The sequence below is a fragment of the Anabrus simplex genome, chromosome 2 (genome assembly GCF_040414725.1).
Source record: "Anabrus simplex isolate iqAnaSimp1 chromosome 2, ASM4041472v1, whole genome shotgun sequence".
NCBI lineage: Eukaryota > Metazoa > Arthropoda > Insecta > Orthoptera > Tettigoniidae > Anabrus > Anabrus simplex.
In genome coordinates this window covers 88481357-88507273 of record NC_090266.1, presented here as the reverse complement: position 1 = coordinate 88507273, position 25917 = coordinate 88481357, and the positions used below count along the sequence as shown (strand labels likewise).

The window sequence follows — 25917 nt, the reverse complement described above, 5'->3', positions numbered from 1 at the left end:
AGATTATTTCACTATATCTCAGTGAATGACAGATTGTATGATAGTGAGGTTTTGAGAAGTACGGTATGTCAGCTATTGAACTTAGTGGTTAATGAGGTGTACAAGAATAAAAGTGCAAGGAGAATTCATCATCATCATCATCATCATCATCATCTGTTTACCCTCCAGGTTCGGCTTTTCCCTCGGACTCAGCGAGGGATCCCACCTCTACCGCCTCAAGGGCAGTGTCCTGGAGCTTCAGACTCTTGGTTGGGGATACAACTGGGGAGAATGACCAGTACCTCGCCCAGGCGGCCTCACCTGCTATGCTGAACAGGGGCCTTGTGGAGGGATGGGAAGATTGGAAGGGACAGGCAAGGAAGAGGGAAGGAAGCGGCCGTGGCCTTAAGTTAGGTACCATCCCGGCATTCGCCTGGAGGAGAAGTGGGAAACCACGGAAAACCACTTCCAGGATGGCTGAGGTAGGAATAGAACCCACCTCTACTCAGTTGACCTCCCGAGGCTGAGTGGACCCCGTTCCAGCCCTCGTACCACTTTTCAAATTTCGTGGCAGAGCCGGGAATCGAACCCGGACCTCCGGGGGTGGCAGTTAATCACACTAACCACTACACCACAGAGGCGGACGCAAGGAGAATTAATTAGGAAAATCAATACACTTTTTGCAGCAAATACATGGAAATGGTAAACTCAGTCAAAGACTGTGAGGAGACGTGTACAATCAGAGAATTCGTACATAAGGAAGATATTTTGTAGACTGAAAAAAATGACTTTTATTTATTTGACTTTAGCAGTGGCGAAGTTAGGGCTTACGGTCTTCTCTTACACTTAACCACGTAAATTACAAGATGAAACATATATAAAGGAAATGTACTATTCTATTATAAAATCAAAGATAACTGAACGAAAAACAGATTTGGAGAGTGAGTAATGAAGGAAGAAAGTAAAGCTCAACAAACAAAATAAAATAAAATAAAAATAAATCCAGACCATAAAAGTAAAAAAAAAAGAAAGAGGAAAAATATCATAATGAAAAAGTAACATACAAACTGAAAAATATAAGCAACGCATGAACAGAACACAATATATAATGAAGTAACGGAAATACAAGTATGGCCATAAACAATGATGTATGTACATGATTTAACAGCAAAGTAGTATGTAGATTCATACTATAATAAGAAACATAATAATAAACTAATATTAATTATAAGAAACAACAGTGTTCTTCAACTGGACAGTAAAATGGCAATATTACTAGCCTACCTCCCACAGTCACACAACCCATCATACGTCACCAATCACGCGAAAGAATCAACGGTGTTCAACAGATAACTTCTGCACACAATCTTACATTTCTATATTGACTTAGAGTTCCTGACAGTAGCTGGAAGTGCATTCCAAAGTCGAGACCAAGCCACAACGAAGGATCTATTATACATTGAAGAGTGGCTGACGGGAATAGCGAGGGAAGTGCCAGATCTAGTGTTACTATTACGGAATGAGGTTAATGCAAGGTGGGTAAATCGAATCACAGATTAAGAAATACTGAATCAAGTTGGTGAAATGAGAAACATTTGGTGAAATTTGATCAGAAGGTGAGGCGGATGAATAGGACATTCAGACACTTTTACAGGAAATGAAGGTAGTAAGAATCGTAGACGCAGGCCAAGACACGAATATCAAACATATTAGAAGAGGCTGCAATAGTTATATAGAGATTAAGAAGTTAGCACGAGATAGTGTAGCATGAAGTTCTGTATCAAAGTAGCCTATTGACTGGTGAAAAGAGCAAAAAAACAAAGCAACGTCATTTCCGTACCGGCCATGAAGGCCCTTGGAGGGGTGAAAGGTAAAGGCTTCCATTAACTGAAACCTCGGCACTTGATGGGGTAGAGTGGTTAGCTGTACGCCCGGCCGCCTTTGCCCCCAGTAATTAACCTGGTACTCATTTTTAGTGTAGGCTGAGTGAACCTCAGGGCCATATGCACCTCCCGAAGTGGAAAAAATGAAATGAAATGGCGTACCTATGGCTTTTAGTGCCGGGAGTGTCCGAGGACATATTCGGCTCGCCAGGTGCAGGTCTTTTGATTTGATTCCCGCTGGCGACCTGCGTGCAGTGATGAAGATGAAGTGATGATGAAGACGACACGTACACCCAGCCCTCGTACCAGCGAAATTAACCAATGATGGTTAAAATTCCCGACCCTACCGGGAATCGAACCCGGGACCCGTGTGGCCAAAGGCCAGCACGCTAACCATTTAGCCATGGAGCCGGACTCCGGAAGTGGAAATCTCGTTTCTTAAATTTTACGACTTCCTGGTGGGGATTCGAACTCCGTCCTCCGGGGCGAACCGAGCACGCCTTTACCGCCTCGACCAGGCAGCCCCTTATTGACTGGCGACCCCCCAAAATTAGAAATACAGCATTAGGGAAATGTGAGAAAATCAAATCAAAGGAAGGCAGAGACCATATGGTCTACTTGATAGGTAGTAGGGAAATATATGAGCCGGTGTCTGACATTTTTATTCAGTAGAAGTCTGGCGGGTCTGTAGCGTAGTTGGTTAGATGCTCTCCTTCTGTAGTCGAATTCGAACAGTTGAATCGCAGCACACTTATATGGCACTGAAGTGTGCTTATATATGAGAGACCTGTGTTGGTAGAATTGATTGCACGTTTATGAACCCCCTTCTTCTCGACAAAATCTCAAGACTTTGTGTCTGTTAAAATGATCAAACTATTATTATTATTATTATTATTATTATTATTATTATTATTATTATTATTATTATAGTTTTCACAATGTGTTTTACCGAGCTCGATAGCTGCAGTCGTGTAAGTGCGGCCAGTATCCAGTAATCGGGAGATAGTGGGTTCGAGCCCCACTGTTGGCAGCTCTGAAGATGGTTTTCCGTGGTTTCCCATTTTCACACCAGGCAAATGCCGGGGCTGTACTTTAATTAAGGCCACGGCCGCTTCCTTCCACTTCCTAGGCCTCTCCTATCCCATCGTCGCCATAAGACCTATCTGTGTCGGTACGACCTAAAGCAAATAGCAAAAAAAAAAGCACAATGTGTTTTACGGTGCACTGACACAGACAGGTCTTATAACGACGATGGGATAGGAAATGGCTAGGAGTGGGAAGGAAGCGACCGTGGCATTAATTAAGGTTCACGTTTGCCTAGTGTAAAAATGAGAAACCATGGAAAACCATCTTCATGCTGCGACATTGGGGTTCGAACCCATTATCTCCCGAATGCAATCTGGTAGTTACGTGACGCAAACCGCGCAGCCACTTGCTCGGTATTCTTCTTCTTCTTCTTCTTCTTCTTTTTCTTATATCGTGTTAAGGAGACATATTGTTCAAGTTTCAAAGCACGCTGACATATTTCGCTACGAGATCTTCACGTTCTTTTATGGAAGGATTTCGTGTGCTTCACATGGAATTCCTGAAGTTGTAACTGCGCTAGCAAAGCACTCTGCCACAGTGTCTGTGCTTCATTGTATGGTATGCGACTCCCTTGTTGTTCGTTCTCTCTGTGTGAATACCCATTTTCCTTTCTGGAAGTTCTCGCGCTCGCAAAACGATACCCAGTTTCATGACCAAGCAGTTCTAAATATGACCGGCTTGTTGTATCAATTCTCTGAAATTCTTGGTGCTTCCTTGAGGATGCTCTAATGAAGCAACTCTTCTCGCATAATAACCACTGATGAGCAATCAGGGAGAACATGGTTTCAGGTATTATACTTTCAAAGACTTGGCTTACTCGTTGTCCCGTGCTTTATAATGAGCTGTTGAGGTTTATAGACTACATATATATCAAATAATCTTGTAATTTGTGAAACAATATGTTCAAGAGCTTTCCAGAACAAAGGTCTTATTCTGGTTCTTGAATTCTCAAATGCGCAGATGTTCTTGTAATTAAGTTGATGGAGATTGCTTAAGATGTGCCTTCCAGCGTTCATAAAGAGAATCATAGCCCATGCTTCCTTTAATGTTTACGTGCTGTATGTCAGTGATACATACAAAGGACATACAAAAACCGTAAGACCTCCGAAGGGCTTGTTCAGATGACTATTACCGAGTGATTTGGTTAAGGAGTTCAGGTCGGGTGGGTCTATAGCCCTGAGGATGGCCTTTGCGTGGTTTGCCATTTTTACACCTGGATTTTCAGGCAAATACTACAACCCTGGTCTTCCGAATCTTAGACCATTCCTACCCCGGCGTCACCGAGAATATTTAGTGCCTCTATTGAAACAGATAAAGATAATGAAATAAAGACATATATTGTCCAGCCTGATGGCCAGCACATACTACCAACATCATGTGGTCAGTGCGCCATCTTTCTCTTTCGTCACTAGGTTTGCAGCCTTTCATATCAGCCAACACCTCTGTTGGCTTCACGATCCTGATTGAATTCTGTTTCAATCCTAGACCTCTCGATAAGAGGCAGAGAAGTCGCTTATTCACCATGGGACTGACTCTAATTATAATACGATTCTTCTTCTTCTTCTACCGCTTTTTCCCAGACCTGTGGGGTCACGATTGCAAAATGTGTCAGGCATATGAGGATTTGTACCTGTTTCACGGCCGGATCCCCTTCCTGACGCCAACCCTATGGGGAGGGATGTATCACTGTTTCTGTGGTGGTTGGTAGTGCGGTGTGTTGAGTGAATATGAAGAGGAGAGTTTTGGGAGAAACACGAACACCCAGTCCATGAATCAGAGGAATTAACCAGACACTATTAAAATCTCCGACCCAGCTTGGAATAGAATCTAGAACTCGCTCAACCGACGATCTCGATGGCGATCGTTCAGGTAAGGAGTGAATATTTGTAAATACTGTACCATATTTAACTCTTGGCCTCTCCAGTAATGTTATTAAAATTTATCTTGGATGTCACTGTTATTCAGTCGTAACGTTCGACTTCTTGTCTAAATGGTCAGCATTTCAGAGGGCTGTGGCGTTCGATTCCCAGTTCGGGGTCTGGGTTTTTATGGTCATCTTAATATGTCCCTTTTATAAACACAGAGAAAAGTCACAGTTCTAGCCCTTCTGGCAAGCAACTCTTTGTTGAAAAACGTCCTAGGGATATAAGCTACGAATTTTAGGTACATAAAATATATTTAAATATGATAATATATTCTTTATTCCTAAAAATTACAATCCTTTTCTTAATCATCGTTATCCGGCCGATTATATTAGCAGTGCAGTGTGAGTCAGTGCATTGTTTCACTCAAGCACCACAACGATCGCTAACATGAGTTAATGCAGAGTTACACTTAAGCCCTTATAACTACATTCGGTGTGGACATTTTTCAAGAAATCAAGAAACACCTGAGGGTATTGAAACAAGGAACACGTTACAGAAAGAATTATGTAAATAAGTTAATTTGGCTAGGATTTGAATGAAAAAGAAGACGAGTAAAGAAGCAAGATATTTTAGGCCGTTTTCCCGTAACTGCATTTAGGCCGGAAGTGATTTTCCACATTTTAGTTTGATAGAGCTATCCAAGACTCCTAATTTGAAATTTTTCCGGGCCCCTTATTTTTTTTTTTTTTTTTTTGGCTATTTGCTTTACGTCGCACCGACACAGATAGGTCTTATGGCGACGATGGGACAGGGAAGGGCTAGGAGTGGGTAGGAAGCGGCCGTGGCCTTAATTAAGGTACAGCCCCAGCATTTGCCTGGTGTGAAAATGGGAAACCACGGAAAACCATCTTCAGGGCTGTCGACAGTGGGGGTCGAACGTACTGTCTCCCGAATACTGGATACTGGCGGCACGTAAGCGACTGCAGCTATCGAGCTCCGGGCCCTTTAGCCCTCCAACTTTCAGTACAATTGTGGAAATTGCTTAATATTACGCGTTTTGTAGTATGGGGACCCTTAATTTGTCTGCTAAAATGTTTTCAGCATGAAAAACAAGCCATTCTGCCAACTACCACAGGAACACTCAACGGTGTATACATCCCTCCACATAGGTGTGGCGTCAGGAAGGGCGCACAGCCGTAAATCTGGACCCAATCCATGTGTAGTGCCGACTCCAAAAGAACTGATAAAGGCTAGGAGGAAATTGACTGTTAGGACCTATTCATAACATCGTGTCAACTCAGCTATCTCCAAGCTTAGCTTACACACATCCATGCTAATGAAGCCGATCAGTGCTGACCCGATGCATGTATGTTTCGTTCAAGGTCCTCCACTTTGTCTTGTTCTAGTACAGTTATAATAAATACGTAACTTCCTGTATACAATCTCGTATTAATAGCAACTTGCAAATGGCTTGCGACTGCACCATTTGTGCAGGCTTCGACCAGTTATACGTGTATTGCAAGTTATTTATGTGACTTTATAGGTTGCTCCATAGGCAGCTGTGAGGTGAAATGTGTTGTCTTAGAAACTGAGAACTTTAAATTATGAAATAAAAAATAACAAGTTGGAACGAAAGAAAGCAGATTGTTGTTCATCCACCATACTCATATCTTTGTTATTATAGTTATATATGTTGTGTCACGGTATTCTTCAGTATGGAATTCTACCCTGGGGAAACTGCAGCCAGATTTCTGAAGTGTTGCTTCTCCATGGCAAGGCGTAACATCTTATAACATAATATCCTATAACTCAATACTGCAGACCTTTTTTTTTAGTATCCGTCATGACTATTGTGAATACGAATATTTATAATGCACTTCTTAAGGTATATTGAGAAACCGATACAATCAAATTCTGAAGTGATGTTCACAAATATAATACTAGGTCACTTAAGTAAGTCGATGTACCTCGTTTAGGCTACAGAAGACAGGTTTAAGCCGTTTCATTATCCCCTTAAACTATTTATTAAAATTCCAGTAGATATAAAAGAACTACATTAGGATATACACTGAATTAAGATCTTAAAATGCATCATTTATAAAAGCAGGACGCTTTGAAACTGAATGAGCTGCATATTGAAATTATTTATTATTCTGAGTATGTGTATGTACATTTATGGTTTTCTTTTCCTGGAAAATGTCTATTGATTGCGACATACTTAATGCCTAAATACATTATAAATCATTCTTAATATCTAACTGTGCTTCACCTTCGTTCATAACAAGCTGTTCCTCGAGGAGTTATGGCCAGTTAAGGATCTCATTTCTGAAAAATGGAAAGCCAATTGACAGTCTCCGTATTGATAAATAATTTTAGGAGTAAATGAAAAAGAGAATAAAACATAACTAAAAAACAAACCCCATGACACTACAGCCCTGAAGGGTCTTGGCCTACCAAGCGATCGCTGCTCAACCCGAATGCCTGAAGATTACGAGGTGTTGTGTGGTCAGCACGACGAATCCTCTTGGCCGTTATTCTTGCTTTCTAGACCGTGGCCGCTATCTCACCGTCAGATAGCTCCTCAATTCTAATCACGTAGGTTGAGTGGACTTCGAACCAGCCCTCAGATCCAGGTAAAAATCCCTGATAGACTCTAAGACACCTTATGAAACTAATTTTATCGAAATTATGACACATAGAAAAACTTACAAATTATTATTATACAAATGATTGCTTAAAATACGAACAGACGTACAGAATCCTTCAAGATTTCTCTTAGAATGTCCTTGTATTGCTTACGACACACAGTCATTCGACGCAGATGCTTCCTAGTCCATAGAAATAAATAATTTTCTCTTTACTTGGGTGGTATTTTAAAGCTGAAAATGTGTTTCAAATTCCTTGATTGCTTTGTACAGACATTTACAGAACGTATAACCACCTAATTACATCATTATAATAATTAATTTGTCCAGTGATTAAACAATGTCATACCATTCATAAGTTCGGATGAAATATGGAATTAATCACCTTGAAAGACATAAAAGGTTATGAGGGATTAAATGAGGAATACAAATATACAAGCACCTGGAAGATAATGATTTACCATTTATCCTGTACTGTCAATATTTACTGAAAAGCAATGCAAGCTTGTACTTTTACGTGACTGATGATATCGCGATCATTGCCACAGTACCTCCAGTTTTTACATATAAACGGACCAACAGTAACGTGACTTTCAATTTCAAAAATCCCACATGCGTTGACCTGGATTCTAACCACGGTCGCCTCGTATTAGAGTTTACTATCCATATTGTCAATTCGTTAACATTCAATAGATCGATGCAATTGCGTTATTTAAGAGTACTTAAAATCTACACATTCCATTTTTCGTACAGACCATGAAGGCTCTTGTGGATAGAAAACAGAGGAACCGATATCACAAACACCCCACTAAGGGCGATAGAGACATCAGCCTTATACCCGGCCACCTTTGCTCCCAGTAATTTACCTGTTACTAGTTTTTAGTGTAGGGTGAGTGAACATCAGGGCCATGTGACTCCCAGAAGTGGAAATCTCGTTTTTAAATGTTTCGGCTTCCGGACGGAGAATCGAATCTACCTCCTCCTGGATGAGCCGAACTCGCTTTTACCGCCTTGGTAAGGTAGCCTGTTCTATGCTTACTATAGATAATTTTAAATACTACTACTACTACTACTACTACTACTACTACTACTACTAATAATAATAATAATAATCATAATCATAATCATAATACGACTTATTTCATGACTAATTCTGTAAAGAATTTCTCTGGATATAAAGATGATATTGTCTGATACTGCCTTGTAATAATATTTAACATGGCTTTGCTATGTTTATATTGCAACGGGAAACTACACCTGTAACTACCTCCCGAGTACATACGGCTTTATCTGTACGAATGAATGATGTACTGATGATGGCTTCCTCTCAGGTAAAATATTCCGGAGGTAAAAGAGTACCCCATTCCGATCTGCGGGTGGGTCTACGGTAGATGGGGGGGGGGGGGGATCATCAGGAAGATGGATACTGACATACTGCGAGTCGAAGTGTGGAACGTTAGAATCGTTGTGGTAGGTTAGAGAATCTGAAAAGGGAAACTGGATAAACTGAAGTCAGAAGTGAATTTAGATGAAGTACGTTGCGAGGAAGAGTAGGATTTTTGGTCGAGAGACTACAGAATTGACAACATAAAATCAAACAGGGGAAATGCAGGAGTTGGTTTAATAATGAATAAGAACATAGAACAGCGGGTAAGCTACTACGTCCAGCATAGATTTTTCTCCTTGCTAGTGGTTTAACGTCATACTGACACATCAAAGGTCTTCAGCGGCAGAAGGATGGGAAAGGGCTAAGATTGGGAAGGTAGCGGTTGTGGCCTTAATTAAGATACCGAACGGCGGAGGTACAAAAATGCAAAAAGAACAGGTGAGCAGAAAAGAATACAAGCGATTAAAGAATGAAGTAAACAGAAAGTGCAGGACAGTTAAGGAAGAATAGTTCAAAGAGAAGTGCAAGGATGTTGAATGTTGTATTGTTGCATTAAAGGGCTTTATATAGGAAAGTCAACGAAACCTATGGAGAAAGATAAAATAATAATATTAAGAACTCAGATGGAAAACCGCTTCCAGGGAAAGAAGATAAGGCAGAAAGATGGCAGGAACATATTCAACAATAATCAACGGGAAGAGTACATGATGATTTCTGATGCTGATGAAATGGGAGACCGAATTTTAAGATCAGAATTCGACAGAGCTTTGAGAGACTTAAATAGGAACAAGGCATCTGAAATTGAAAACATGCCCTCATAATTACTGACATCCTTAAGAGAAACCGGCATGGCGAGGTTATTTCATTTAGTGTGCAAGATGTATGATGCAGGAGAAGAGCCATCCGATTCTAGACAGAAAGTTGTTATATCTATTTCCAAGAAAGCAAGTGCTGACAAGTGTGGAAATTACCACACTATTAATTTAGTATCTAATGCTTGCAAAATGTTAACTCGTGCCATTTACGAAAGGATGGAGGCATAAGTTGAAGCTTAGTTGAGAGATCACTCTGGCTTCAGAGGAAATGTAGGAACACGTGATGAAATTCTGACTTTCAGTTTGATCGAGGATCGTACATGGCATTCGTATATCTAGAAAATACATTTTATAATGTTGTTGTACCAGGCTATTTGAGTTTTTATTTACATTTGTTTACTATTTGCTTTACGTCGCACCGACACAGATAGGTCTCATGCCGACGATAATTGAGTTTCTGAAGGAAATCGGGGTCAGATTCCGAGAGTAAAGAATTATCTACAGCCTGTACATACAAATATCACTCTGCAGTGATAAGAATCGAAAACTATGAAAAAGAAGCATCAATCCAGAAAGAAGTGAGACAAGGCTGCAATTTTCCCCCTCTCCTTTTCAATGTTTATATAGAACATGTGGTGAGGGAAATCAACGAGGGATTTGAAAATAGAATCACACTCCAAGCAGAGAATTATATTGCTATCTTAGTCTACAGAAGATCTGGGGAAATCGCTGTGTGGTATGAACACAGTCTTGGAGAAGGAGAAGATGAAAATAAATACATCGAAAACGAAAGCTGTCGAACGAAGCCAGATGATGCCAGAAAAGTTAGACAAGGGAATTGAGTCTCAAAGGACGTAGATGAATATTGTTACTTGGGCTGTAGAGTAGCTAACTATGACAGTAAGGCGGACATAAAACGCAGGCTGGCCTTTCGTAAGAATATAAGTGTGATCACTTCGAACATTGATTTATAAGAATTAGAAATATGTTTTTGAAGACTTTCGTCTGGAGCGTAGCATTGTATGGAAGTGAAACCTGGACAATAAGTTGCTCAGAAAGAAAGAGAATAGATAGTTTTGAAATGTTGTGTCACAGAAGAATGCTGAAAGTGAGGTCAATAGATCGAATCACGAATGAAGTGATACTGACTCGAATTGTTGAGAGGAAGAGGATTTGGTGAAACTTGACCAGAAGAAGGGAAGGAATGATAGGACATATCTTAAGACACCCAGGACTTTTCAGTTAGTTTTCTAAGGAAGAGTAAATGGTATGAACGGTAGGGATAGACCAAATGACGAACAGATAAGAGTTGATGTAGGATATACTAGTTACGTTAGCACAGGATAGGGTGGCACTGAGAGCTGCATGGAACCAATCTATCGATTAATGACCCAAACAACAAAAAAACATCAGAGATGATTGTTTTACAATCGGAACATGTAAACCATTTAAGATGACAGTATATGGTACTTCATCTATTATACGATTTATCTTGCAGGTGCTTGTCATTTTTGTTTTATTGATTGCCTTAATACCGATGTCAGCCAACCCATCAGAATCCTTGACCAAAATAGTAAGGAAAACACCAGCAATAACGTTACTATCGATCTTACTACTCCGTTACGAAACAGGAAACATAAGCAGAACTGTTTATTTCCGTTAGTGTCTTGTCTTTAAAGGATACAAATTACTTCTAGGGACTGAAATAGTTTCTTGCATTTGTGTTCTCTGTAATTTTCATAAACTTCACTTCTATGTTTAATAGTTATATTCTAAAATTAGATATATAATTCGTAATCGAAGTGTGCTAATTCATTCCCGAGGACATTAATGGCGGACCGGTTTCTAACTATGCAGCAATCGCCGTTCTGCATACAAAGTAGGTATTGAAGAAGTTCACCACCAGTAGTGTGTTCTGGTTATCTACGTGTTACGTGGCGGGTTTCTGGTGATTATAAACTTGAAGTGGTTCAGTGACCAGACCTGTATCTACCTATGTATTTATTTATTTATATATATAATTATTTTTTAAATGGGAGAGGTGTGGGCTGACGACCTAGATGTTAATAATAATAATAATAATAACAATAATAATAATAATAATAATAATAATAATAATAATAATAATAATAATAATAATAGTTTTACGTTCCGCTAACTGCTTTTACGGTTTTCGGAGACGCTGAGGTACCGAAAGTTTGTCCCTTGGGCGTTCTTTTACGTACCGGTAAATCAACTGACTTGGAGCTGACGTAGTTGAGCACTTTCGAATACCGCCGGTCTTCAGCCAGGATTGAACCTGCCTACTTGGGCTCAGAAAGCCAGTGCCTTATACGTCTGAGCCACTCAGCCCGGCGACCTAGATGTTAGTCCCCTTTAAACAACAATAATAACAATAATCATCACCATCATCGTAGGGGAGGCGGACCTTTTAGACGGTTACGCCGACTCTCAGGCCGGGAGATTTGGTACGGTTAAGGCGATACTCGGAGAAGGTGAGGGGATTGGCGGCCGTGGCCCATACCAGGAACTGTCCCGGCATTCGCCTTAGTGCAGGAGAATGGAAAACCACGAAAAACCATTCTCGGGACAGCCGGCGGTTGGGGCCAGCCATGAGGTCCATCACTGTCTGTCTCCCGAATGCAAAGGCGTAGAGCCACGGTTGAGCCGCGGCCACCCCTCCTCTGCTCGGTTGGTCGCTCAGAGTGCAGAGCTCTTGGACCGCGGACCAGCCGTGGCCACTTAAGGGCCGAGACCCACTCTGCGACTCCATTGCAAGCTTTCCTGTGATAAGCGCAACGCAGTGCCGTTGTTCTAGGGGAGAATTACACTGACTTAACAAATGTCATGTGATCGTCACCTAATAGCGTGTGGGGCCTCCTCTGGCCCTGCGAACTGCAGTGAGACTCCGTGGAAGTAAGTCGACAAGTCCCTGGTAGTCCTCTGGATGCAGTTGACGCCAAATCGTTTGCAGAGCGGCTGCCAATGCTGGTCTGTTCGTGGGTGCAGGATCCATAGCACGGAGCCTGCGTTCCAGGACATCCCATATATGCTCGATAGGGTTCATATCGGGGCTCCTGGGTGGCCATGACAGTCGTTGGATCTCCACTGCATGTTCCTGGAACCATTCCCGGGCGACGTGGGAGCGATGTGGCGGCGCGTTATCATCTTGAAACACCGCAGATCCGTCTGGGCGCTGGAAGGCCAAAAATGGGTGGAGATGGTCTCCGAGCAGCTCAACATACCGCGTACCATTCAAAGTATCTTCCAGAACAACTAGGGGGCCCATTCCATATCAGGAAAATGCACTCCAGACCATAAGAGACACCAGCGCCCTGGACCACACCTACGAGGCAGGCGGGATCCACCGCTTCATGTTGTCTGAGCCATACACGGTGCCTCCCATCGTAATGGTGCAGTTGAAATCGTGATTCGACCGACCATATCACGTTACGCCATTGTTCCAGCGTCCATTCTGGTGACTGGCGATAAATGCGCGTCGTTGTGCCTGATAACGTTGGGTTAACAGTGGCACTCGTGTGCGGCGCCGGCTCCCATACCCCATAGAACCCATGTTCCTACGGATTGTCCACTGGGAGATGTGTCTAGCACGGCCTGTGTTGAATTGAGCCGTGATTTGTTGCACGGTTTCCCGCCTGTCACTATTGACAATCCGCCTCAGATGTCACCGGTCACGGTCATCGAGGGTGGCTGGACGGCCGGTCGTTCGTCTGTTGTGAACGGTGACACCCGCATTCAACCAATCACGATATACCCTGGACACGGTTGATCGTGTGAAGCCGAATTCCCGCACAACTTCCGAAATCGCACTTCCTATCCGTCGGGCACCGACCACCATACCCCTTTCGAACGGTGTCAGCTCACGACGACGTTTCATGTTACACCTGTCACATGCACAGCCACTGCTCACAAGGTCTCCTATACAACTGCCCCTGGCAGAGGGGGCGTGTGGTGCGCAGACAACACACCTGCGCATCAGTGCTCCGCTATCCCATGATATTTGCTATATATGCCCTACCGGTCTAGCATGACCAGTTCCCTGAATTTTATTTAGCTATTTCAGTCGGAAGCCATATGTTTGGCTACATAACGGAAAAACGGGCTAGTCATACACTCCCTAATAACCAAATTAGTTGGCAGTCTAACCTATTACTGCCTCAAACTCCGGGGTCGAACTATAATATCTTTCTTTCTTCCTTTGCCCTCCAGGGTCAGTTTTTCCCGCGGACTCAGCGAGGGATTCCACCTCTACCGCCTCAAGGGCAGTGTCCTGGAGCGTGAAACTTTGGGTTGCGGGGAGGGGGGTACAACTTTAAAGGAGGACCAGTACCTCGCCCAGGCGGCCTCACGTGCTAGGCTGAGCAGGGGCCTTATGGAGGGATGGGATGATAGGAACGGACAGACAAGGAAGATGGAAGGGAGCCGCCGTAGCCTTAGGTTAGGTACCATCCCGGCATTTGCCTCGAGGCGAAGTGGGAAACCACGGAAAACCACTTCGAGGATGGTTGAGGTGGGAATCGAACACCCCCTTCTTTCCTCTCTCTACTCAGTTGACCTCCCGAGGCTGAGTGGACCCCGTTCCAGCCTTCGTACGACTTTTCAAATTTCGTAGCAGAGTCGGGAATCGAACCCGGGCCTCCGGGGGTGCTAGCTAATCACGCTAACCACTGCACCACAGAGGTGGACCTAACTATAATATACCTGTCAAAAAACACATTATTAAACAAGGAATAAACATGCACACTATTAAACAAATAATGACACGTTCGTTCTCAGAAGAACATCATCATATTCTATCAAGTCTCACTCATTTTTTGGAAATAGTTTTGTTTATTTCTGTCCAAACACCTAGGAAATTTGGAACATATCTTAATGAAGTCCTGCTTTGTCTCCACTCCAGCATACAAAGACAAATATTTTATATCGAACTTGTTTGTTCGAAGGACTGAAAAGCTTTTAAGTTACAAATATCACCCTGGTCAAACCACTCGCCATGCATATTTTTACCTGCGAGTACTTGGATGCATACTTGGAAATGAGGACAGTGTGCACATTCCGACAACAAATATGTGGAGGGAGCTGAATGAATGCTTACGTTTTCGTTTAGTATTCGACGCGTAGGTAGTTTTAACTTCCTGTGTAGTCGACCATCATTGCGAAAATGGGACATGGTTGTCTACTCTCTAATTCAGTAATATTAAAGTGCGATTACATTTGTTGAATACTCAAATATAACATATTAAGCACCAGATGTTTCGTCATAAAACCTACTTTTACAACAAAATGATGAGGCTTTGACTACATGCATCCGCTAACCAGAAATTGTGGAAACGATCGCGCGTTCACAGCGTGACGTCATGAACTACATGCTTTCCTGCTAATGGAAACGAGAGTTTTGACTGATTCACCTGAATAACCACACTGCCGGATTTCTGCTTGAGTGATCGCCACAGAGTATTTCATTTATCATTCCTCAAATTAGCAGCTTATTTATTAAATAATGTTTTCTATTTATATCACGCTTATTAAGCGTAACACTTTCTTTGGCCTTGGACTGAGAACACGGATTTTGGTCAAGTTCGATATCCCGAGGGGTTATGTAAACTGCACTTCCAGGATTCGTATTTATAAATGCAAGGTAGTGTGTAGTGCGCTGTCGCTATTGTTGAAATAATCTAGATTAGAAAGTGAGCAAGTTTTAAGTTTTAAGTGGCTGCTGATATTGTGATCATAGCTTGGGGATCACTAGTTTTACGTGAAATACGAACCACAGAGACTTGACTTTCCATTTAAAATCTTTCCCTGCATTGACAAGGATTCGAACCGCAGTAGCCTTGGGTAGATGCTAGTGATGATGTAACTTATTTATCAGGCTTACATCTCCACCTGTATTAGGGTCTATACACAGGATTATTCGCCCAAGGTGTTCAACGAAATAACTTCCAATACATTGAAGATATCAGTGTCCTGAGTGAGTTAGCCATGCGGTTAGAGTCGCTCAGCTGTGAGCCTGCATTCGGGAGATTTTGGGTTCGAATCCAACCGTCGGCAGCCCTGAACATGTTTTTCCGTTGTTTCCCATTTTCACAACAGGAAAATGCTGGGGCTGTACCTTAATTAAGGCCACGGACGCTTTTCCCACTCCTAGCTCTTTCTTATCCCATCGTCGCCATAGGACCTATCTGTGTCTGTGCGACGTAAAGCCAACTGTAAAAAAACTCCACAAGAACTTCGTTTTCTAAATAGAACTATAGGTCTTGTATTTTCTAACACCAGTAGAGAAGATCGAGCTGTCACAAATCCAAACAAGTGATTAATTCGTACATCGGACAATTACTTGTTGAAATACCAATAATACTTCAACTTGCGATATTAGTGGCTTAGAGCGGGCGCTAATCTTGCCGTATCAAATAGCATTTGCATGGACGTGTTGATCTGCAAACTGTTTCCTTGTTGTGATCCCAACCACACAACTCGTATATCGTCGTTGCGCCTAGAAAAACCGCTATGTGGCTATATTTCAGCCCAGAAAGGTTCTGTCATCTGCTGTTCAGTATTGCAAGGAATTTCCGTTCTGTGATAAATGCGCTGCGGGTCAGTATTTTTCCCCTGAACATTGTCACGTAACGACGATATTCAATACAGTACAGAACGTACAAGCTTGTCTCGTGAATACAGTGTGATGAATCCTTGGGGTTTGCAACTTCTGTAGACCAGCGAACTAAAGACGAGAAATGCAGGTTTATATTTTAAAAAGGAATCGAGCTCGGTCGCAAGAATTCTAACACAAGATGTAACTAACTTGCATGTGATACAGGGAGCCCTCTATTCTACCACATGTAGAAAGAAATTGACTGTAAATACTGAATATGGGCTGGAGATATAGTTTTGCGTATATTAGGCCTACATTATTTCACTGCAGCACAGTTTTTCCGACATGTTTATGTAAGTGCTTGACATTTGCAATATGCATGACCGTTATTTCTCAGAAATATATGAGGACTTGTATACTGCATTTTGAAACATATCCCGTTAACCAAATACCACATAAATCATGTGGAGGGGAACTGAGCCATCCCTGATTCAGATCTAATGAGGAGTATCGTTCACAAGCCTTTCCTCCATCGTTATTTCCTAGTACCGGCATTAAATATGTACATGTAATTTTGTACATACACTTTCTTCCTTTCTTAATCTGTTTACCCTCCAAGGTAGGTTTTTCCCTCGGACTCAGTGAGGGATCCTATCTCGGCCGCCTCAAGGGCAGTGCTGCACATACACTTGAGTGAAATTTTGTCAGAATTGTTAGGGAGTGGTCACAAAACGATGTTCAAAATCGGTTTACTATCAATTTTCTTAATTTGTATGAACGTCCTGTCGTCTTGTATTCTTTGTTAATCAAGATTTCCTCAATAGCAATAATTTTCAATGTCCCCTAGTTAGAAACTCCGGTTCTTTAGTCGAAAATATGAAAGATTTCCTGACTGTCGAAAACGATGTATTGGGCGAGTTGGCCGTGCGGAAAGGGCCACCCATCTGTGGGCTTGTATCCGGAAGATAGTGGGTTCGAATCCCACTGTCGGCAGCCCTGAAGATGGTTTTCCGTGTTTTCCTATTTCCACAACAGGCAAATGCTGGGGCTGTACCTTAATTAAGGCCACGGCTGCTTCCTTCCTATTCCTAGGCCTTTCCTATCCCATCGTCGCTATAAGACCTATCTGTGACGGTGCGACGTAAAGCAAATTGTAGAAAAACAAACATGATGTATTGTACGAACAGTAAAGTAATCCTGTTAAAAGCGTTGGGGGAAAATATGAAGGATAAAACTTGTGCTGTATCCATTTTCTGGCAAATCATTCCGCCTACTGACGGCTCACTGCCCTACGGTATTACGGCTGCGGCATTGACGCACACGCGTGGTGTAACTGTATCTGATGGTTGCATCTCATGGAACAAATAATTGAACGAGGTAACAGGCTGTAGTGATCACTGTTTAAAGGGATATCCCCTAACAGGCTGTCCTGCCGATACATCCGCAGTAAAGAGGAAATGTAACCCTGAAATGTTTGATTGGAGCAGGTGACCGGGAAAGGCAGCTGTACGTCACATCTAGCGTAGTGTTCGGCATTTCCTAATGACCCTCTCGCATTACTAAGAAACACAACGCGAGCAGCTCTCAGTAGAGTGTTAGCTGCTTCAAGAGACTGATCAATTCAACGATTGGAGGTGCGGAAGGCGGCTGCTGTTGTAGTTGATTTTTCTTCTATTCACGTCTATAGTGAAGGCTACATTTCGACATTATCTTCATGAAGTTCATATCTTCAAATGTTCTTCCAGTGAGTAAATTTAATTTTATTACATTAAGTTTTTTTTTTTGCTAGGGGCTTTACGTCGCACCGACACAGATAGGTCTTATGGCGACGATGGGATAGGAAAGGCCTAGGAGTTGGAAGGAAGCGGCCGTGGCCTTAATTAAGGTACAGCCCCAGCATTTGCCTGGTGCGAAAATGGGAAACCACGGAAAACCATTTTCAGGGCTGCCGATAGTGGGATTCGAACCTACTATCTCCCGGATGCAAGCTCACAGCCGCGCGCCTCTACGCGCACGGCCAACTCGCCCGGTATTACATTAACTTATAAAGTTGTCCAGCCCCGCGGTGTAGTGGGCACTGCGTCCGCCTGTCAAATGGCTGCAGCGGTTTCGATTCCCGGCCGGGTCAGGGATTTTTAATAGTAAATGATAAATAGTCCGCCTCTGTGGTGTAGTGGTTAGCGTGATTAGCTGCCACCCCCGGAGGCCTGGGTTTGATTCCCGGCTCTACCACGAAATTTGAAAAGTGGTACGACGGCTGGAACGGGGTCCACTCAGCCTCGGGAGGTCAAGTGAGTAGAGGTGGGTTCGATTCCCACCTCAGCCATCCTGGAAGTGGTTTTACGTGGTTTCGCACTTCCCCTCCAGGCAAATGCTGGGATGGTACCTAACTTAAGGTCACGGCCGCTTCCTTCCCTCTTCCTTGTCTATCCCTTCCGATCTTCCCATGCCCCACCAAGGCCCCTGTTCAGCATAGCAGATCAGGCCGCCTGGATGAGGTACTGGTCATCCTCCCCAGCTGTATCCCCCGGCCCAATGTCTCACGCTCCAGGACACTGCCCTTGAGGTGGTAGAGGTGGGATCCCTCGCTGAGTCCGAGGGAAAAACCAACCCTGGAGGGTAAGCAGATTAAGAAAGAAAGAAATGATAAATATCCCTGGCCTGGGGACTGGGTGTTTGTGTCGTCCTTAACATTCCTTTCCTCACATTCAGCACTCTACACTTCCGCAATTACAATTACACGCAGGTTCATATCATATGGTGCAAGTAGTGGCAAAAGATCTACAGAGGTCGACGCCGCGAACAAATATAATTTTATAAAAATAAGAAAAAAGTTATGAAGTTACCGTTTCCATGGACTAACTAACACTTTTTATGTATGACTTGTATGTACGGTATATGATGCAATTCTCTTTTTGATATCACTAGGTTAATTATTTTAATATTATTAATATTATATTATGTTTATTTATTATTTATTTATTTATTTATTTATTTATTTATTTATTTATTTATTTATTTATTTATTTATGTATTTATTTATGTATTATTTATTTATTATTTTATTATATTATTTTAATATTTTAATATTTCTTCTTCTTCTTCTTCTATTTGCATTGTTTAAGGTTAGTTGTTACTAGTCATAGTTAATTAGGTTAGGTCTGGTTATGTGTAAGAAAGGTAATATATCCCTAACTTTGCCAGGATAAACTTCCTCGTTTTTACACTTCTTTGCGTAGAAACTACCATTTGCAAGTTGCTTTACGTCGCACCGACGCAGATAGGTTTTATGGTGACGTTGGGCAGGGAAGGGCTAGGAATGGGAAGGAATCAGCCACGGCCTTAACTAAGGTACAGCCCCAGCATTTATCTGGTGTGAAAATGGGTAACCACGGAAAACCATCTTCAGGGCTGCTGACAGTGGGGTTCGAACCCACTATCTCCCGAATACTGGATACTGACCGCACTTACGCGACTGCAGCTATTGAGCTCGGTATAAACTCACGGATTCTGTGGAAATACTGAACCGTAATTACTCGGGTTTTCAACTGGGATAGGTGCGTTAGAACTTAAAATAGTACTGTAATATAGCAGTGCTCTATATTATTCCTGGAGTGAATGTTGAAGAAATTAGGTAGACTAAAGTCAACGTTGGAGCGAGATTTGAGGCACTCTGTTTCGAAAGTGTTCAGTGAAGATTTGTTAAAAGTTTATGATGATTTTAAGTCGAGACTTTTGAAATCGTCGTGCTAGAAGTACAATGTTTACTACGTAATTCTTACGATATACTCGTACATGACGGGGGGAAACATAGCGGACTGAACTATATATTATTTTGCCTGCTGACACCCTAAATAGTAGAGTTCTTTAGTTACTCGTCTGTTGTGCTCAAGATTGGTACAGCCATTGGTATATGAGTGTGCATAAATGTAAGAAATTTATGTCGCTATATTTGCTGGCATTTTAATTAACTCCTTATCAGAGCAATAAACTCGATAGGAGTTTAATTTAGTGGCAGTCATAATGTTATTGGTTTTCACGTCTCAATAACTACTTTTACGATTTTTAGAGACGCCAAATGCCGGAATTGCATCCCACATGATTTTTTAACGTGCCGGTAAATTGCCAACACGAGGCTGGCGTATTTGAGCACTTTCATATACTACCGGACTAAGCCGGGATCAGGCTTGAGCTTTCATAGTCGGAAACACTTAGCTGGCTTGAAATTAGAAATAGTATACTATTATTGTTATTATTATTATTATTATTATTATTATTATTATTATTATTATTATTATTATTATTATTATTATTATTATTATTATTTTCTGACCTAGCCAGTCACCTGGTGTAGGGGTACACGGGTTCATTTCCCGGCCAGTCGAAAGACTTATGGGATATACTAAGCATCATGAGAGAAACTGACGAGCTGTTTTATATGAGAGGTAGCGGACGTGGTCATGATAATTAAAGCTGTATGGCAAGGGATGACATCACACTGACGACCTGAACTCCATTTTCTGTAGGCCGTCTGGCTGGGCAGCAGTTATCATGGCCGGCTAAAGCCCTATTATAAGCTGTACGTGCCACTGGGGACGGACTTACAAAATCAGCGTTGAGGCCTTCAGTTCTGAGGGTCCCGGGTTCAATTCACGGCCTGGTCGTGGATGTTAATCGCATCTGATTAATTCTTCTGGCTCGGGTATTGGATTTTTTGTTTGTCTCAACACTCTCCTTTTCATATTCACACAACACAACACACCACACTGCCAACCACCATAGAAACACGCAATAGTGATTACATACCTCCACATATGGTTGCTTCAGGAAGGGCATCCGCTTGTAAAACAGGGCCAAATCCACGCGCGCGCGTGTGTGTGTGTGTGTGACACAGTTCGCATCCATGATCCCACAGGTGTGGGATAAGTGGTAGAATAAGAATAAGAACCAGAGTAGTAGTATAAAGAAGAGTCCAGTATTCGGGGGATAGTGGGTTCGAACCCCACTGTCGGCAGCCCTGAAGATGGTTTTCCGTGGTTTCCCATTTTCGCACTGGGCTAATGCTGGGGTTGTACCTTAATTAAGGACACGGCCGCTTTCTTCCCGCTCCTAGCCTTTTCTTGTCCCATCGTCGCAATAAGACCTGTGTCGGTGCGACGTAAAGCAACTTGCAAAAAATAATAAGAAGAAGTAAACGAATTGAAATAGAAAATTAAACGAATTTGGTGGAGGCGAAATGTTTGGAAATGCCCCCTTCTGGATGAACTGGCATGGAAAAAAATATTATCGTGGACGTAAACAAATGGATGAAATGCCAGTAACCGATAAGTTAGTGAACGGGAAGTCCTGGAAGTGGTATATTTACGTGTCTTGTTATTGTTACCCGTTCCATGTAATTTAGACCGTGTACACTAATTGAGGAGTGTCTGTTCAAAAGATGCTATTTCCACTCTTTTTCAATGTTTTTCTTTTTCTTTCTTAAAAGTTGCTTTACGCCGCACCGACACAGACAGTTCTTATGGTGACGATGGGACAAAGAAGGGCTAGGAGTGGGAAGGCAGCGGCCCTGGTCTTAATTAAGGTACAGCCCCAGCATTTGTCTGATGTGAAACCGGGAAACCATGGAAAACCATATTCAGGGCTGCCGACTGTGGGGTTCGAACCCCCTATCTCCCGAATACTGGATACTGGCCGCACTTAAGCGACTGCAGCTATCGAGCTCGGTCCTTTTAAAGTCAGTATTTCGTCCACATGCATTACATTAGTCGAATACCGCAGAATGATGTGAGCAATTCAGACCAGAAAGATGTAATTCCTTAAAATTTGTACCATACTTGATCATGTGCACGTTCCATGAGCATTTTATTATACATTTCTAACATTTTCTCACAACTTTCTTATGGTGGAAACAGCGCCTCCTCAATTGCGAGTTAGGGTGCCTTGAAAAGTGGGCCTTAAAACATTTCAAGTGTCAAGATTTAGTGGTTTTACTTGTTTACTGGCGGTAGAGTGCCCAGATGATGTGTAGTGGCAAATGTGTAGCCTGTGAGGACCCATTAAAAAAGCAGCAGTGGAGAGAGGAAGAACGTTTTATGTGCCTATAACTCTAGTGTTAGTTATTTAGAAGATCCCTTCCCGTTCTTAAAAGTTGGAGAAACTTGGACCAAGCGCCTACTATGTCGTAATATTACACAGTACGTTACTTACTATCATGCTGACAGTAATTTTTCTTTTAACGAAATGAAGCAGGCCTACGTATTTTGCCTTCTCTTCACAAGGGCGTTAATTATTACTTACAAAGAAATTGTAATTGCGATTGTCTGAAATCTCTCTCGGTTTTTCCCAATATTTGCTTTCTTTTCTTTTTAAATTTTTACTACGTATTTTATTTGGGCTATTACTGATAGATTTTCGGCGAAGGGTATAAGTAAGGGTAAGAACTGGCAAGCTAGAGGCCATGACATTAAGGTACAGCCTCTGCATTTGTCTAATGTGAAGATGAGAAACCGTACAAACAAGTTTGAGGGCTACAAACTCTCTCTCTCTCTCTCTCTCTCTCTCTCTCGATGGTGATGATGATGATGACGACGCCTGTTGTTTAAAGGGGCCTAACATTTGGGTCATCGGCCCCACTATCTCCCGAATGCAACTTTTGAGGTACACAACTCGTACTGCGTGGACAACTCGCTGCCTTCAGTTTCTTTCGCGAATGTTAATTAACTAAGATACGGACTTACAGTGGATACTATTGGAACTAGACAATGCCTGCTGTTATTTGCAAGAAACGGAGCGAGTTGGCTGCGCGGTTCGGCCGTGTAGCTGTGATTTTATATTACGAAGATATTGGATTCGAATCCCAATGTCGGCAATCCTAACTTGTTTTTTCTGTGGTTTCTAATTTTCTCATCGGACAAATTCTATTTAAAGTCACAGTTGCTTCCTTCCTATTCCTATCCCATCGTCGCAGAAACGTGTCCGTGTTGTGACGTTAAGCCACTAGGAAAAAGAAATCACTGCAAGAAATGGTCTCATGGTTTCTGTTTCTCCTCCTCGCAGTTCGAATGACTGTTGTTAACGGTCGGCTAAGTACTGCATTTGATTAGGCACGCACCTCCCGTGCTCGCCATGGTCTTCAGATAAGCATGGTAGCTGCTGATCCTCGACTGGTTTCAGGAACTCGAATGGGATGCACTCAGACTCAGGTAACATATTTGGGTAGAGAAGTGGATTAACGGGTTACTCACGATCATCCTACAAGTGTTCTTCCATGGCTACTCTCTTTAATTTGACATAGGCACCGCCTCCTTCCTTCCTTTCTTCCTTCCTTCCTTCTTTCTTTCCTTCCTTCCTACCTTCCTTCCTTCCTTGTCCAAATATTTACAACTATACAAACCACATTTACGTTATCTTCCACAAAATGAAGCAACAACCGCAAATAAATCTAGAATTTTAGGAAATTCTGCTGAGATTTAAGGGATCCCATATGCGTAAGTTCATTTATTGAGACGCTAAGGTACTCCTTTTCAGAGTAAAAGGTCAGCGCTCGGTCGTGTATAACGAACAAATAAATAGCGCTTCGAAAGGATGTGAAACACGCAAAATGTTAATAATAATAATAATAATAATAATAATAATAATAATAATAATAATAATAATAATTTGTGCTGGACAAAGCGGAGGCGGGACAGGTTTTTCCCCGGGTACTCCGGTTTTCCCTGTCATCTTTCATTCCAGCAACACTCTCCATTCTCACTTCATAGCATTTATCACTCATTAATATATCACTTTGGGAGTGGTGACCCCATCGTACTAATAGCCTGTATATGGTTCATTCATCACATCCCTGACCCGGTCAAAGACTGGACAGGTTGTAGGTTTTCATTCAATAATAATAATAATAATAATAATAATAATAATAATAATAATAATAATAATAATGTCCTTGGCTGAGTGATCAGCGTAGTTTTCTTCTGTTCAGAGGGCCCCGTGTTCGATTCCCGGCTGGGTCAGAGATTTCAACCTTAAATGGTTAATTCCCATGGCTCGGGGGGCTGGGTGTTTGTACTGTCCCCAACATCCCTGCAACTCATACACCACACATAATACTATAATCCATTACAATATCACGCAGTTTCCAATACACGGCAGATGCCGCCGACCCTCGTTGGAGGGTCTGCCTTACAAGGCCTGCACCAGGTTTGTAATAGCCACAGGAATATTAAGAAAATATCGTCATTACAAGACGTAATTTTCAGTGTTGCCTAGCCTGAGTTAATGTGACAACTTGGGCATTTCAGTCGATCAGCACATCATAAATTCCGAAATTAATTCTGGTAATCAAAAATAAAACAGAACAAGTGTACGCGTTAAGCAGAAAAGAAACAGAATTGATAATGAAATTTAACGTATGAACGTTTATGTTTTATTTTGATCCAGCAAGTATATTGATACTGAAATTGATGCACCGATCGAAAAACTAATGGTGTTAAATTATTATTATTATTATTATTATTATTATTATTATTATTATTATTATTATTATTATTATTATTATTATTATTATTATTATTACACTGACCGGAAAAATTAATGGATCACTTGAATTTACAAAGGAAAAGCATGTTAAATTGTGAAACATTTGTTTTAATATTTACATTGATTATTTTCATGGAGAAATGATCTAAGTAATATTATGTCTGTTATTAGTTACTTAGACCATTTTTCATGAAAATAATCAATGTAAATAATTAAACAAATGTTTCAAAATGTAACATGCATTTTTCTTTGTAAATTCAAGTCACCCATTAATTTTTCCGGGCAATGTATTATTATTATTATTATTATTATTATTATTATTATTATTATTATTAGAATTATCATCATCATCATCATCATCATAATAGGGTGTACGCCTGTGAATAAGCCTATAATAATACCCATAATATTGTTATACAGTTATTACATTTTTATTATTTCAGCGGCTTTTATGTTCTGTTCCGGCATTTTAGTGTGTCTATTTACAATCATTAGTAATGCCTTAATAATTGCTTCGTAATGCATGTAGTTGTTGGCTGAACGCTTGGACCGTGGAAGCTTCAAGAGTGCTAATCTATCATGTCTGGTGAGGTAACATACCGCACGTGAAAGTCAGTGCGGGACGTCGCTAAATGTATTGCATAAGCATACGCAAGCTCTGTTCGTAGGATAGACTTTAAATCCATTAGTTTAAAAGGAAGTAAAGATGGAATAGCGGGCGTGGATGCTAGTGTGTCTGTCTGGTCACGACTACATTCAAGCAAGCGATGAACCAATATCTCTATTATATCTCATCGTATCACTTAACTTCCGTGATGAAGTGAAACTGTTGCTTCAACTGAGTCTCTGTAATAAAGTTTGGCATAAAATGGAGGGGGATGGTCTCACTGACGTCAAGGGGGGTTAGCACAATAGTTTCCCTCCAGATTGGCCCATATTTGATTCCTGGTTCTGCCATGAATTTAAGACTGGTTTCATGCTGTGGAAAAATATATGCTCAGTATTGTTAATACGTAAAGCCTCCGTGGCTTAGGCGGCAGCGCGATGGCCTTTCACTCCTGGGTTCTTTTGGTTCAAATTCCGGCCATCCCATGTGAAATTTGTGCTAG

At 41.7% G+C, this 25917-nt stretch overlaps 1 protein-coding gene across 2 annotated transcripts in view; it reads left to right on the top strand.

Moving 5' to 3' along the window:
* Positions 1–25917, top strand: part of sano (serrano) — a 453943-nt gene that overhangs the window by 299115 nt on the left and 128911 nt on the right. The window contains exon 1 of one of the 2 annotated variants that reach the window (XM_067140179.2): positions 17882–18017. The exons of the other annotated variant lie outside the window; for it this stretch is intronic. The gene's annotated coding sequence lies outside the window, so the exon portion shown is untranslated. Of the gene's footprint in view, positions 1–17881; positions 18018–25917 lie in introns of those variants that run through there. 2 annotated transcript variants of the gene reach the window in all.